At 30.1% G+C, this 15,407-nt stretch overlaps 1 pseudogene; it reads left to right on the top strand.

Moving 5' to 3' along the window:
• Positions 1-12,669, top strand: part of LOC121392201 — a 36,158-nt pseudogene extending 23,489 nt beyond the window's left edge.
• Positions 12,670-15,407: the final 2,738 nt, after the last annotated feature.

Below are 15,407 nucleotides of genomic sequence, written 5' to 3'. Positions count from 1 at the left end.
AGGTGTACTAGTAGAAGGTCCATTGATAGCACTGTGTACTACAGTGTATGAAGACCCAAGCCAATAAAAGCAGTGGCAGTAGTATTTATTTGAATCAGAAGAAGTAGTACAGATTGCTCAAGACATACTCCCGGAATATAGTCAATAAATTTACATATTATTTTAATTTTTCCTTCTCATTTAGTTGTTACACAGATCAACTTTGCCTTCCAAGTCACAGATCAGGCTGGCCACACATCAATATATTTTTGATCAGAATGAGGGTGCTTTGGAAATCTCTTTCATAAGGTTTCACCTCTCATTGAAGCTGCCATTCCTTCCTTGAGACCTGAACTAAAGGTCCACTTCGAAGGTGATTTCCAAGAGTTCGCACCTCCATTGAGTAAACGGCCCAATCATTCAAGATGTCATGTTTCACGACTCATGTACATTAATATTTGCTGCTTAGACTCATGCCATTGTTTTGATCTTCAAGTGTTATGAAGTTCACTGAAGCTGAAAAACATAATCACAGTAATTAAGAAAAGAGTTGATGACTTTTTGTGAGAAGGTGAAAGCTGATATATGCCTTAAGCAAAACTTCAAGACAACTTCATCTTCTCATCTTATTTGTGAAAGTATTGAGTTTGTTGTGGAATGGAAGGCAGATGAATGTACACTCCGTCACATTAAAGGTTTGTTGTCGAAGGCTTTTGAAGATATGGCAAAATCTGTCCAAGTTAGAGCAGTAAATGAAGGCAACTCCATCATTGTTACCTGCTATGCTCCACTAAGGTTGATGGATTTTCTGTTAATTGTTGCCAAAAGCAATCTTGACTTACTTAAGGAAATGGGAGTCATTAAACTTACTATCGGCTATCATATTATTTATGATAAGTACAAAGATGATAAGGTTAGAAATAATCATTTGAAAATAATAATTACCTTATTACTTATAGGAGATGAGAGCTATTGAAGAAGATTTAGAGGATCTGAGACACAAACTGGAGTCAATGGACACAACTATTAGAGAGATGACAAGAGAAATGGATGATTTGAAATCCCAGCTTAGAGACAGTGAAGGTCAGTCCAATCTTGACATAGATAATGTGTTATTAATGAACATTATGGAATAAAGCCAAGATACTATGTCTTGAATGTTTTTAATACACATTTTATCATGTATGGTTTTACTCTTTCTATTATTTGGTACAACATTTGATATCCTAAATCCTAATACTCTTAGAGACCTAACTTTAGTAATTAATGTCACAATCAACAAACAGTTAGCTTTAAACAAAGAAAAAGAAATGATATGTAACACACCACCCCATGTAATTAACTTTGTAGATACAATATGACCAATACAATATGACAGTACCTTTGATATGATCACACATAAACAATAAACTATTAAAACATCATGTATCCATTAGTAGATTGAGTTAATAAAGGAATATATACCATTTAGTATAATAAGATCACTTTGTCCTAGAGATAGAAAGTTATTTCATTAGCTCCATTTGTAGAATTATATATATTGTAATATAATATAATTAATTATATTTGTTATATATTGTCAAATATTTTTTTATAGATGAAAAACTAATGAAAGAAAAGGAGATTGAAGAACTATATCAAGGAAGAAAGGTAGTATATCTTATTTAATGTAACACAGCTTATATCATTGTATTGATATCATATACTGTAGCTAGTGAAGAGGAATTAAATTTAGTAAAACAAATGTTAGAACATAAAGAAAGAGAGATTGATTACTTGAAATCATTGTTATCAATGAAGGAAGGTGAGAAATCTAATATAATCATATAATTTTATTATATTTTTAACATTTTATATCAATAATAAATACATCTCTCTTTATAGCTCTTGAAGAGGAACTAGACATACTTAAAAAGAAAATACTAGAAATGTCTAGTGTCACAGAAAGTAAAGGTGAGTTCATAACAACACATGTTGTGTATTGTCTTGTTCTCTCTTGTATATAGAGTCTAAGTTGAAACAATTGTTAGAAACAAGTACTAAAATGAACAGAGCAAAGATTTTACAGATAGAACAGTTGACAAATACTATCAAAGAAAAGAAGTGAGATATAATAATGTACACATGATATTGTGTTAATGGAATATTCTTTCTAGTCTTTGAGAAGGAGTTATTGTCAGTGTCTGTTGAGAGACAAAGAGAGATAGAGACACTACAAGAAATAATAACAACATTGACATTACAATTAAGAGAGAGAGACAAACAGATTGAGGAGTTAAAGCAAAGTTTGAAAGGTACTGATATTAGTAGATAATTGTTACTTCTCATTATATGATATTGTTACTAAATTTAGCATTTATCCAAAAGCCTCAAAAACCATTAACTGATGAACGAGTTCATAAGTCTAGTCAAGAAGAGAGTCCACACTATCTATCAATGGTAAGTGTCATAGTACCATATCTATGTCTTAGGATGTGTCCATTGCCCATATATGGAAATGTTATTTTAGTATGTACTTGATCTTAAACCATGTAATCACATGTTGTTATTTACAAATAAACTATTTTAGTGACAGATACAAACAAGTCAATGACTTCTAAACAACTTTTTACAGATTTACTTCTTAATTAGTGTCACTCACCTCTTCTTTGTTAGTCTTGTCCTGATCATCTCTTGTAGTATTTAATATCACATGATAAAATTGTACAACCACAAAAGTTAGTAACCACTTTGTCTATGAAAGCATATACCTTATATGGTATTCTAAGATAAGGACTTGTCATAACAGATAGTACATGTTAGTATATGAATGTTCAACACTCCTTTAGTTTCATACACTCCTGACTACATATATTATACAAATTATATTGTCATTACTTATTGTAGAGTCTTCAATATATGAGTTAAGAGATGAGACAAAAGGTTCAACTGATGATAAAGAGTCAGGTTATGGTATGTTGTGTTATGATGTTTCATAAAGTTACATTATAATAATGTATTAGTGGTCTATACAGAAGCTGTTGTCAAATATTCTTTCACCAAAGTAGATCCTAGAGGATTTAACTATAAATGTTGGAGATGTTATCAAAGATGTCATTAAGGTATGGACATATCCTTTTTGTCCATCCATTCATTATGTCAACATATTATTTAAAGATCATTTCTATTCATATTATATATTCTCATAGATTGGAGAAGGATGGTGTGAGGGGACTCTGAATGGAATCCGTGGGGAGTTCCCTATAAATTATACAGAACTACAACTAGCTAAATCTGAATTATCTCATGATGATCCCAAATTAGGAGGTAATCCCTGTAATTTGTTCATTAGAACTTAATTTATAATGTTTTATATAGTACAGTTTATAACACTATATATTATATGTGTATACTATATCTACATACTAACTCTGTTTATAACAGGACATACTGGAAGAGTTGAGTGGAGAGATGATATAGAGAATGTTTGGCTTATCTCACCAACTTTTGAACAATGTGAAGAGGTTGTTAGTAGATTAATAAAAGAACAACAAACCAAAGAAAGTAGATGGCGTATTATCTCAGATCATCATCTCCTGAAAGTGCTCTTGTAATTATTAGTAATCTCAGTAAATGTGCAGTGAAGACACTTGATATACACAGCACTCCATTGGACAGTATATGTATGTCAACATTATCAACAGAGCTACAAACTACTAATAAAACAATGATAACCTAATTCTTCCTCTACTGTTCACTTACTGGTGGTATCAAACAAATCAGTGATGCTCTCTTTACCAATACTACTCTTAAGGTGTTAACATTGATTAATGTTACTATCACAGATGAAGATATCAGTCACTTGTCTACTATGTTAAGTATTAATAAGACATTGGATAAACTACATCTCGCAACTGTAACATCACTGATAATGGTGTCCAATATATCTGTGAAGGCCTCACTAAAAAACCAAACATTGACTTTGTTGAGACATCAGAGATAATCCTCAGATCACTTCAGTTAGTACCAGTACAATAGCTGAACTAATAAATACAACTAAATCATTAACAGAACTACGTCTCTATGGTACTTCATTGAACAATGATGATATCAAGACAATATGTACTACACTTGTTGAGAATATTACAATACAAGAATCTATTGTTATCTAAACAACATGAAAAGTATTGTAAGAAGTTAGACAATTATCAGTTTATAAAAGACAGACTTAAGTTTTGGTGATAGTTTTTCTAATGATTTATTCATTTCTGTTTATTGTATTCAGTAATAATTATTTTAATTAACATCAATAATAATAAATAATAATTAATAATTAGTTTGTGATTATGCTCCGCCCATTGCTTCCATACCACATTGATATCAAAATGTGTTTGAGAGGTAAGAGCTCTCTCTCTTTTGTCAATTTGACTATATACTTGTAATAACTAGATCCAGTCAGAGTCTATGGAAAATAATAACAGGTCATTCTGCTATACAAGATATTGTGAGTAGAGAATATGTCGAGTCATTGTTGATGTTACCTCTGTGTCTGTCTTTCTCTCTCTCTCTCTCTCTTTCTCCTCTCTCCGTCTCTCCGCAATCCACTCCTTCTCTCCCCTCTCTCTCCCTCCAAGAGAATCTCTCCTCTCTCTCTCTCTCTCTCTCTCTCTCAACACACACACATAGGAGCTGATATTAGTTGAAGTAAAGTCCAACAAATCTCAATTAACTGAAGGACTGTTGTATTTTAAATCACCTAGGTAACATGTACTTGTGACCACACCTATCTTATCTGTTAATTCAATAGTTCTGTATCAGAGACAAAGTTAAAATCATCAAAAGATATAAAAGGAAAGAAGTTAGAGTTTGTATTAGAAATTAGTCAAAGATTAGTAAGTACTTTATATATTAATCATTTATTATTATTGTCTATTAGTATTTAGATCAGATACAATGTCTTCAGTTATTACAGAACTTTCTATTGGAATCATATCGTGGTTCATTTGATGATGTTAATACTCGTTTGTCAAACCAGTTAGAACGGCAGTGTTACTGGTTTGTGTTGAAGAGTATTATCATAAAGAGAGACTATATCTGTTAAGGTATGAAGAAAATGGATGAATGATTAATGTAATAGATTTGATAAATGGATGTATAAAGAGACAATGGATAGTCAGTTTAATGGACAAATGGACAATCATATGGGTTACTGGATTTTAAAAATTGATAATTTTTTCATTTGATAGATGTATTAAACAGTTTCTAGGTTACTGGGAAGATGTTAATCATCCTTATAGAGTTAGTAAATGTTCTCTATATCTTTATATCTCTCTCTATTATATAGGAACTTTATAGTAATTGTCTTGAAGTCCTCCATTTTGATGGAAGTACATTCATACCAGTAGTAAGTATTAAACTCTATTGTATCTTTTATTGTATTGTAATAGATTTGGAAACAGTTTGAGATAACTACTACTACAGAACTACCAGCTACTATAGAGGTACTTGTATATGTTACTATATATAGTAACATATTATATATCAATGTGTTATTATGTATAGTACTTGTTATTATTTATAGTACACTTACATTGTGTATATATATTTTATTGTTACTATTTATAGAGTCCTGAAGAAGAGAAGAAGTGGTTACAGCAATTATTACTAGAACAGGTACACATACTTACCATATATGGTGTCTTCATTGATAGTATCACCAGTGATACATTGTTACTATGGAAACATACTTTATTATATTAACTGTAATATCTTCTCTTTATATTTAGTATGAACTATTAGAGATATTGTTGTTATTTTATAAAGACTATGAACTACCTGTATATCTATTATTGAGAAAATTAAACTATTTCAAGTAATAGAATTTATATTACTAAAACAATTTAGTCTGTTTGTCTCTGTCCTCATAGAAAATAGGTTTTGGTTATTAACCTAGAGGAAAATATACTATTGAAGTATCTTATAATGTTTTATCTCAACACATCAGTCACTTGTGTTCATTGATTATTTTAGAATCATTTGGTTAAGACTGGTTACAACAAAATCAGAAAGAAAAGAAAGTATGTAAATAAGAAATAAGTTATTTACTCTTTCTCTCTCTCTCTCTCTCTCTCTCTCTCTCTCTCTCTCTCTCTCTCTCAATTGCAACATCATATGTTAAATCCAGACATCACTGCTCACTACAAAGTCTGATAAAAGTCTGATAAACTATTATTATTAACTGTTATTGTATACCATATTGTAGACTCTTGAAGGGATCATTGAACATTTAGACTCCACCCCTTGTCACACCCCTCTCCTCTTGTCATGGTCTTTGTTCTGTTACATGACACAACAGATGATGACAATACTAATATAAATCATGTGAGGTTGCTAGGAGACAGAGCACTCAAAGGAAGAGTGTTTGAATTTTTATTAAGTATATTAGAGAGTTCTTTTCTTTTCTGGAGATAGAGTAAGTGTGTAAATGGTTAATAGATGGAACTATATTTTATTGACTTCTTTTAGCCTGTAGCTGGTGTATGTAAGAGTGTGTTATATACATTTGTTAGCTCTTGTTGTCTCTCTCTTCGTGTAAAATCTCTTGGAGATCCTAAAGTACATACATAATCAGAGTATTTTTAACTCTTGTCTGTATTAGGTATTGTTGAAGATTAATGTTCAACTATTGCTGTCACTTTAACTATATATGTTTATGATGACCAGTCCAGGATCTAGTATAACTACCTACATAATACATAGTAGATATTGTTGTATTCTGAGTGTGTGTGTATCTCTTTCTATTGGTCTGACAAATCCCAACACCTTAATAGCTAAAGTATGATGACCACACCCACTTTATCCATGACAGTTTGCTGTTCAATTAGTAAGTACTTTATATAATTATTATTCACTTATTACTATTATCTCTTAGTATTTAAGTCATATACAATGTCTTCAGTTATTTCAGAACTTTCTATTGGAGTCAAATTAACTGCTGATAGCTTCTTTTAATTGAGAAAACAACTATTCCAAGTATATCAAGAAGAAATATGTAATCACAAAGATAAGATGCTCCAGCTGTTGACTCATCTCAGACTAAGACTGATGCTATGGAAGAATATAAGTCTGGAATTATGAATTAATAGCATTATAATATTAATTCTTATTGTGTATAGAATCTGATCTAGGACTACTACCATTATCTAACTTAACTTAAACTCTGTAGCATAATATATAGAGGTAGTCTGTGAGGAAAAATTCACACATAACAGAATTAACTCAAGGGATATATATAAAGAACAAAGATGACATGTATAATTACATGTACTAGATTAACTGCATGCATGGATGTGTTTACTGACTTAAAAGTTAATGTATGTATTAAATGATTTAAGGTAAAAATATCTGAAATTTTTTTTCAGCTTTTTTTGATGGAATCATGTAAAGATACTTTTTCTAATAATTGATCATGCTTTAAAAAATTTTTTAAACCCTAGTACTTTGCAGAAATGTAGTTTGATTCCTTAATATCTGCAATGTTTGGAGACGTCAAATAATAATATTAAAGAACCTAGAGAGCTGAAACTTTGAAAATTAAAGATGAAGTCAATTACTACAATTATACGGATGGATTTATTTCTACAATAATATTGACATTTTTACAAAGGTATAAACCTGCTTACTTTAATCACTATTATTATTACATGTTATACAAATCGTACAAAGAAATGCATCCGTAAAAATACTAAAATTTGATCATTTTCGTTCTTGAAACTTGTCAGCAGGTTGTTACATTATCCATAGAATCAAAAATCACAACAACAGTATCTAACAGTGCAAAAGTCGCCATCTTGATAATGAATAATCGATTTTCATTAATTAAAGCCAATGAATACCTTAGTGTCAGGTTATTGATAAGTGACTTTCGCGGGGTTAAAATAGTTAAATATATTATTACTATTTTTATTATTGTTGTTATTATTGTTATTAAAGCATGGTCTGCTTTGAGATGAAGGCACATAAGACTACGAACAATAATAATAATAATAATAATATAGTAATAATAATTAATACATTTTATTTAACTATTTTAACCCCGCGAAAGTCACTTATCAATAACCTGACACTAAGTGTATTCATTGGCTTTAATTAATGAAAATCGATTATTCATTATCAAGATGGCGACTTTTTGCACTGTTAGATATGTTGTTGTGATTTTTGATTCTATGGATAATGTAACAACCTACTGACAAGTTCAAGAACGAAAATGATCAATTTTTAGTATTTTTACGGATGCATTTCTTTGTACGATTTGTATAACATGTAATAATAATAGTGATTAAAGTAAGCAAGGTTTATACCTTTGTAAAAATGTCAAATATTATTGTAGAAATAAATCCATCCGTATAATTGTAGTAATTGACTTCATCTTTAATTTTCAAAAGTTTCAGCTCTCTAGGTTCTTTAATATTATTATTTGACGTCTCCAAACATTGCAGATATTAAGGAATCAAACTACATTTCTGCAAAGTACTAGGGTTTAAAAAAATTTTTAAAGCATGATCAATTATTAGAACAAGTATCTTTACATGATTCCATCAAAAAAAGCTGAAAAAAAATTTCAGATATTTTTACCTTAATATGTTGACCAATGGTTATTACAATTATAATTATTATCAATTAATTTTGAATATTGCATATTTTATTCTTTGATTAATAAATTTGTGATTGTTGAATTGGAAGAGTAGGTGTGGTTTACTGCTCATCATGATCTGCTATCCTGTATGGGTGACTATCCTAGTGTTATTAGGAATTGTTACATTTATTTGGAACGACTTTGCTTGGATCTTGTTACCACTATTTACTGTAGTGTTACTGATTGTGTCAACTTGTTGTTTGTTGGACAGGTATGATCTTTTGGGATATCATGATAAATCAAGAAAATATAAGGTTAGTTGTTAGAATGATATTACTGAAGAAATTATCAATAAAGTCAATTACACACACACACATATATATATTATATATACTACAGAGACGATCTATTGATAAATTGTTTAAGCTAAACAACAATTAAAGTCAGTAGTACAAGGTATGATGAATGATAAAATTGAAATTAATTAAAGGATTGTATTTTATCAGATACATCAAGTGAACTTGAACATGAGACTGATTCTGAGCAATATAATGAAGAACATAACAGTGATCAATTACTAACAACAGCTGACACATTACCTTCCCAATCTACTGACATAGTTACTTGTTCAGATCAGAACGACCACTGGAACCACAAGCTGACTCTCATTATATTTCACAGGTAGATTCAAAAATTGTTTGCAAAATTTAGTGCTAATTTCAAATATCTTTATCAATGTTTAGAATCTTCTAACACTAATATCATTATATTTCATATTTGTAATAGGTTCATTATCATCCTTCAAGTAAAAGTGAAGAATATAAAGCTTTTGTTACACATTTTGCTGATATAGCAGTGCAATAATGAATCCTATTTCATTTGCTGGACAGTTACATCAAGTTAATTTAATCAATTCTCAAGTTCATAGAGATATTTCCAGTCCTGGTATTGAACATAGCTATCAAGTCAGTAAACTATTGTGCTGTGTACAGTCTCAAATAGAATTGAGTGCAGACAATCTTTATGTGTTTATTGAAGTCCTTGAGAAAGATCAAACATTGTCTGTATTGACTAGTCAGCTAGTAATGAAATGCTCAAAAGGTCAGTCAACAAGTCATTAGTCACCTTGTAATATTACATAAGCCTATAAATGAATATGTACGTGTCCCATTGAGAGTATGTTCATATAACATATATATAAAAATGTGATATTTTGTAGATGAACAGACATGAGATAGTGATGATATAAAGATGAATCAACAATAACAAACACTTTTTGTACCAAATCATACAAGACCAAAAGAACCATGTACCAAAATCCACTACTAAGCTAACATGCACTACAAAAAACTATGTACTTAATTATCTGGAATTAATTTATGACATAATACAGAAAAAGTAAAAACTAAAAGACTTGATTTTTGGAATTGACATGATAGTCTTCAGAATAAGCTATTAGTATGAATACTTGTCTTAATTATAATTTAAAATTTATTACATATTAGATAATAATTTTTATTCATAAGAATTTATTCTTCAAGTATTAACTATTGTCTTCTTTTAGAATTATCAGACTTATTGAGTAAACATGAAATGAAAATTACAGATATAAATAACCATGTTCAGATAAAGTAGATTTTATCATTGAAATTCCTTTGAAAATTGTGTGACTACATTGAATTTGGTCGTCAACTTCAATTCTCTGAAAGTGAACTGAAATCTATTACACAAGACAAGAGTTGTGATGAAGAGCGAAAGGTGGCAGTGTTGTCTACCTGAGAAAAAAAGATGGGAAGAATGCAACATATTTAGCACTTATAAGAGCTTGCTTAAAAACTAAACTTCAAGATGTGGCAGAATGTGTTATGAAATATGCAAAGAATGCTTCAACAAAGCCTGATGAAGAGGAGACTTTGCAACTGTTTCCTGAAAGATGTTATCCTAACTGGGACGACATGTCAGAGATTGAGAAGGAACAATAATCAATAACTTACTAAATGAATATAAGTTTGTTACTGAAGCCTTTGCATCTCTTGTTTTAAAGCTTAGTAGATCCTTTAGTGAGCGAAGTGTTGATCCAAAGGATTTACAACTGTTTCTTCTAACACATGTAGGCAACAATCCTCCTTTTGAGTTTAATAGAAATGATAATGTGAAGGATGTATTTATTGCAATTTCTAAAAGGAGCTCTTGGTTCAATGATGAAATATTTGTAGCTCTTGTTAATAAATTTGGCACTGAACAAGAGAATAAATTAATGCAAGAATATCAAATTAACACCCTTATTCCTTACCTCAGAAGGTCTATTTTTGAAATTCCTTTAAAGTCATCTTCACAATGTTATTCTCAATCAAAGAGAATAGCATATTCCTGAAAGTATTCGAAAAATTACACTGACTGGTATAGAACTGAAAACCATCAAGTTTAACCTTGCAAATATGCTAAAGATCAATAGATCTATTTTTTTATTTTGACCATTTTGAGGAAGGATGCTTAGAACTATTCTTTACTATCAACAAAGAAGTGTTCAATCCACAGAAATCTGTTTTTTTGGAATGGGTTCCATCAAAAGAAGCTTTCAGGATCAATACTGATTTAGTTACTATACTGTAAGTTAAAATTTAATATTTTTTTTGCAAGTTGGTTTAGTACCACTTACTGACTTTTTAAAACATCACATTTATGTTACCCAATATATATGCCCTTCAGGTATATGATGCATTATTTTTAACAATTCTATTAGGTCTTACTCACAACAACCTGAAGCATTAATTTTGATAAAGCTGATTGAAGAAAAGAAAGCTACAAGGTTCAGGAGTAGTTGGGCTATAAATGGTAGTAAGGTTGCCAGAGCCTCTGAAAATATTCAAGGAGTTTTAAAAAGAGAGAAAAAGCTGGACTATTGTCTAAAGTATTATGAAGAGCCTTTTTAAGTTTCAGTTTTACTGATATGAGTATAATGTTGTAGCATCAGGATTGTGTTTGACGTCTAAAGAAAGAAAGGATCTTGTAAAAAAATCTTACCAAGAAGGTTAGTCAGTGGAATAATAGAATAGTTCATTATACTCTTACACTTTGAGAAAGTAGTGTGTTATGTTTTTTAATCAAAATAATAATGTCATTATATTAGTAGTTAAATTTTTATACCATTCATATATTTAGTATAAACATCATCAATAATATAAAATAAATTTCAAAATAAATCTAATCAAATTCAGCCTTGTCTATACATCTAGATTAATTTTCCATTTAAATATAAAGGATTACTAGAAAATGGTCCTGACATGCACTTAAGCTAAAAATTACTTATACATATATTATTGTCATTTTTATATAATACTTGCAAGAAATAGCCGCAGCAAGTTATATTTACTAATAGAGCTTGGGCAAATATTTCAGTTATAGACTGTTTGTAATAGCTAGTGTACAATCTATATAGATATAACTATAATGTACTTTATTATAGAATGGAGGGGGAAAGGTTCAAGGAGATGAGAATAATATACCTTACCTTTTAGAAGCAGCTGGTTTTGCTTTTCTCAGGTACTAATTTCTATTATATATAACAATATCCTGACGATCTTTGATTTGATTTTTTATTCAGATTTTTTCTTCACATATATCAACCATCTATGAGTCAAGAAAGTGAGAAAGATATTGATTTTACTTACAATAAAGTATATTTGATGAACAGACCAAATGAAGAACTTGCTACAACTAGAAAAAAAGGAAAGACAAATTGAATTAGACAAACTCAAAGAGGAACATCAAAAATCAGAAAGTAATATCTATTTAAATTGATAACTAACATTTTTATGTTGATGATTGCATTTTAAAGCCAATAGCTAAATCAACTTTTAACATATTGTTATTTCTGAATAAAAATATTAATAACAGATGTTTTGGTGATATTATTGAGATTTTAGGAATCTAATTTAGATTCAACTCATCTCTGTTTTATTGACAAAATTTGTAATTTAATAATTTTCATAATCCCTATATTGATAGTTCTTGAAGAGGAACTAGACACACTTAAAAACAAAATACTAGAAATGTCTATGTCACAGAAAGTAAAGGTGAGTTCATAACAACACATGTGTGTGTATTGTCTTGTTCTCTCTTGTTATATAGAGTCTGAGTTGAAACAATTGTTAGAAACAAGTACTAAAATGAACAGAGCAAAATTTTACAGATAGAACAGTTGAACAATACTATCAAAGAAAAAAGAAGGTGAGATATTAATAATGTTACACATGATATTATGTTATTGTGTTTGTTTCATAGTCATTGAAAAGGATTTATTGTCAGTGTCTACCAAAAGACAGAAAGAGGTAGAGACACTTCAAGAGATAATCACATTGTTGAATGGACAATTAAGAGAGAGAGACAACACGATTGAGGATATTAAAACAAAGTTTGAAAGGTAACTGATATTAGGATATAATTGTCACTTCTCATTATATGATGTTGTCACTAGATCTAGCATTTATACCAAGGGTCGTAAATCATTAACTGATCAGGGACTTCAGGAAATCCAAACAAAGTCTTCTACCCAAGAAGAGTTCACTGCACCTATCGGTGAAAATAAGCATGCTAATTATATAAATTAAAGATCTTGTTCATGCATGAATACTCATATAATGATTTTCTTTATTCTTACATTAAGTATAAATGTAACTCTTTGTCATTAGCTAAGCCTTTTGACTTTTATTTAACTCTGATAAAATTTGATAACAAGATTACCTGAAGCAAGCTCAATTCGTCACTTTTTGTTCTTATAAAGGGCAATTGCATTGGCCTAAGAAAAATATGCTTGTATTAGGTTTCTTAATTTAATTGTTTATCCTGTTTATATAAATCATTTTTCTATTTGTATGGGTTGGCTTAATTGTTACTGCTCTAATCTCAAGCTAGTGACTTTTATTGATGGAATGTCTTGTACATACAATCAATTTCAATTTCTTTACATTGCAACAGGAATTTTTAAGCCACAGATAGTTTGTTAGATAACAAATTAAGAACAAATACAAATTATTTTCTTGTAATTGAGTCTTCTATCATGTCTGTTTTAACATAGTTATAACATTGCATTGCAATTAATCCTAAAGGCCAAGGATTTGACTAAAGGTATTAGATATTTTTCTTTCACAAATGGTAATATACGCAGCAACTAGGAAGAAATCAGAGGCATTGGTCAATTAGATAGTGTGTACTTACACATTACACATAGATCTTATCTTTTAACGTACAGTGAACAATAGTCCAGATCACGTAATTAATAATTTTTATATCATATGTCTAGAGCCTTCAGAAGTAGAGTCAAGTGTTCTAGATGTTGATAAAGAGTCAGACACCAGGTATGAATGATATATAAATACTTGGGATACGAGATGAAGAATTTGTCGTGCATTTTAAGTTTTTTGACCTATCCAAAAGCTAGCATACACACTGACCTTGATTTATGTTTATATTTTATAGAGACCCATTAGTTAGATTCATTTGTAAATGACATACAGTACCCATACACAGACCACTAATAGACATTAAGCATATGCACCTTGTCTGTTAATTCATTGTGAACAACAGTCCAAGATTATGTAGCTAATAATTTTGTATTACATTTATAGATCCTTCAATGATAGAGCCAAGTAGTTTAGATGATGTTAAAGAGTCAGACACAGGTATCACTAATATGTATAATATCTTAAGATATATTTTAAGTTTTTAAGTCTGTAACTGCTGTATTGTACTATATAACATATTAACTCTATTTTATAATTAAAAGGAGATACTTTTAAGAGTTAAATGGATGATAATGGTAGCTGGATTCATCTCAGATCATCAAATGCTGAAGAATGAAAAGATTTTGTGGTGAGCAGATTAAAGAAAGAAGTAGAAGCAAGAAAAAATGGAGTATCACTCCTCTCGTCATTGTCTCCTGAAAATTCTCTTTTGGGGAATTATTAATAATCTCAATGAATGTGCATGAGAGAACTCATACAACAAACACTCCATTGGATGATGTATTTATACAGCATTGTCGAAAATACTCATATCTAATAAAACAATAAAGAAATTAAGGTCTTAAAAGGTTTTCTCTATAGTATCAATGTCAAACAAATCAGAGACGCCCTCGTTGTAAATACTGCACTTGAGGAATTAGTGATGTCAGTTTATTACTGTCACAGATGAAGATGCAATTCATTTTTTCTGTAATATTAAGTATTAATGAGACATTGAAAGTACTACATTTCTCTGCCTGCGACATTACCATACGGTGTTCGACAATATCAGTGAAGGTCTTGCTAAAACCAGTCACTCGAAGGTTACAACTCCCTCAATGTGAAGTCACTGATAAGGGGTCTCAAATATATCTGCAAATGGTCTCACTAAAAATCAAACACTGACTACGTTGGACATCAAGCCACAACCTTCAGGTTACTTCAGCTAGTACCATTACATATGGACCTCATAAAGACAACAACATCAGTAAGAAATACAACTCTATGATAGTTCTACTGACCAATGATGATATCAAGACGATATGTACTGCGCTCTTTGAAACTACTACATTACAGACATTTCGCCTATCTGAACATCATGAAGAGTATTGTAACGAACTTAGAAAGTTATCAAGTAATTAGACAGGGACTTTATGTTCTGGTCTAGACTTTGTTTCCATAGTAATCTGTTCCAATAATTTCATTCATCCTTCTGTTCCAATAATTCATTCATTGTATTCCACCCTCATGTAATAATTAATAATAATAATATTTTATTCCCACTTGACAAACAAAAAAGTTACTTGAATGGT

Source organism: Gigantopelta aegis, unplaced genomic scaffold (genome assembly GCF_016097555.1).
Source record: "Gigantopelta aegis isolate Gae_Host unplaced genomic scaffold, Gae_host_genome ctg3516_pilon_pilon, whole genome shotgun sequence".
In the NCBI taxonomy this organism is placed as follows: Eukaryota; Metazoa; Mollusca; class Gastropoda; order Neomphalida; family Peltospiridae; genus Gigantopelta; species Gigantopelta aegis.
The sequence above is the reverse complement of the archived record's forward strand: the minus strand, read 5'-3'. Positions and strand labels throughout refer to the sequence as shown.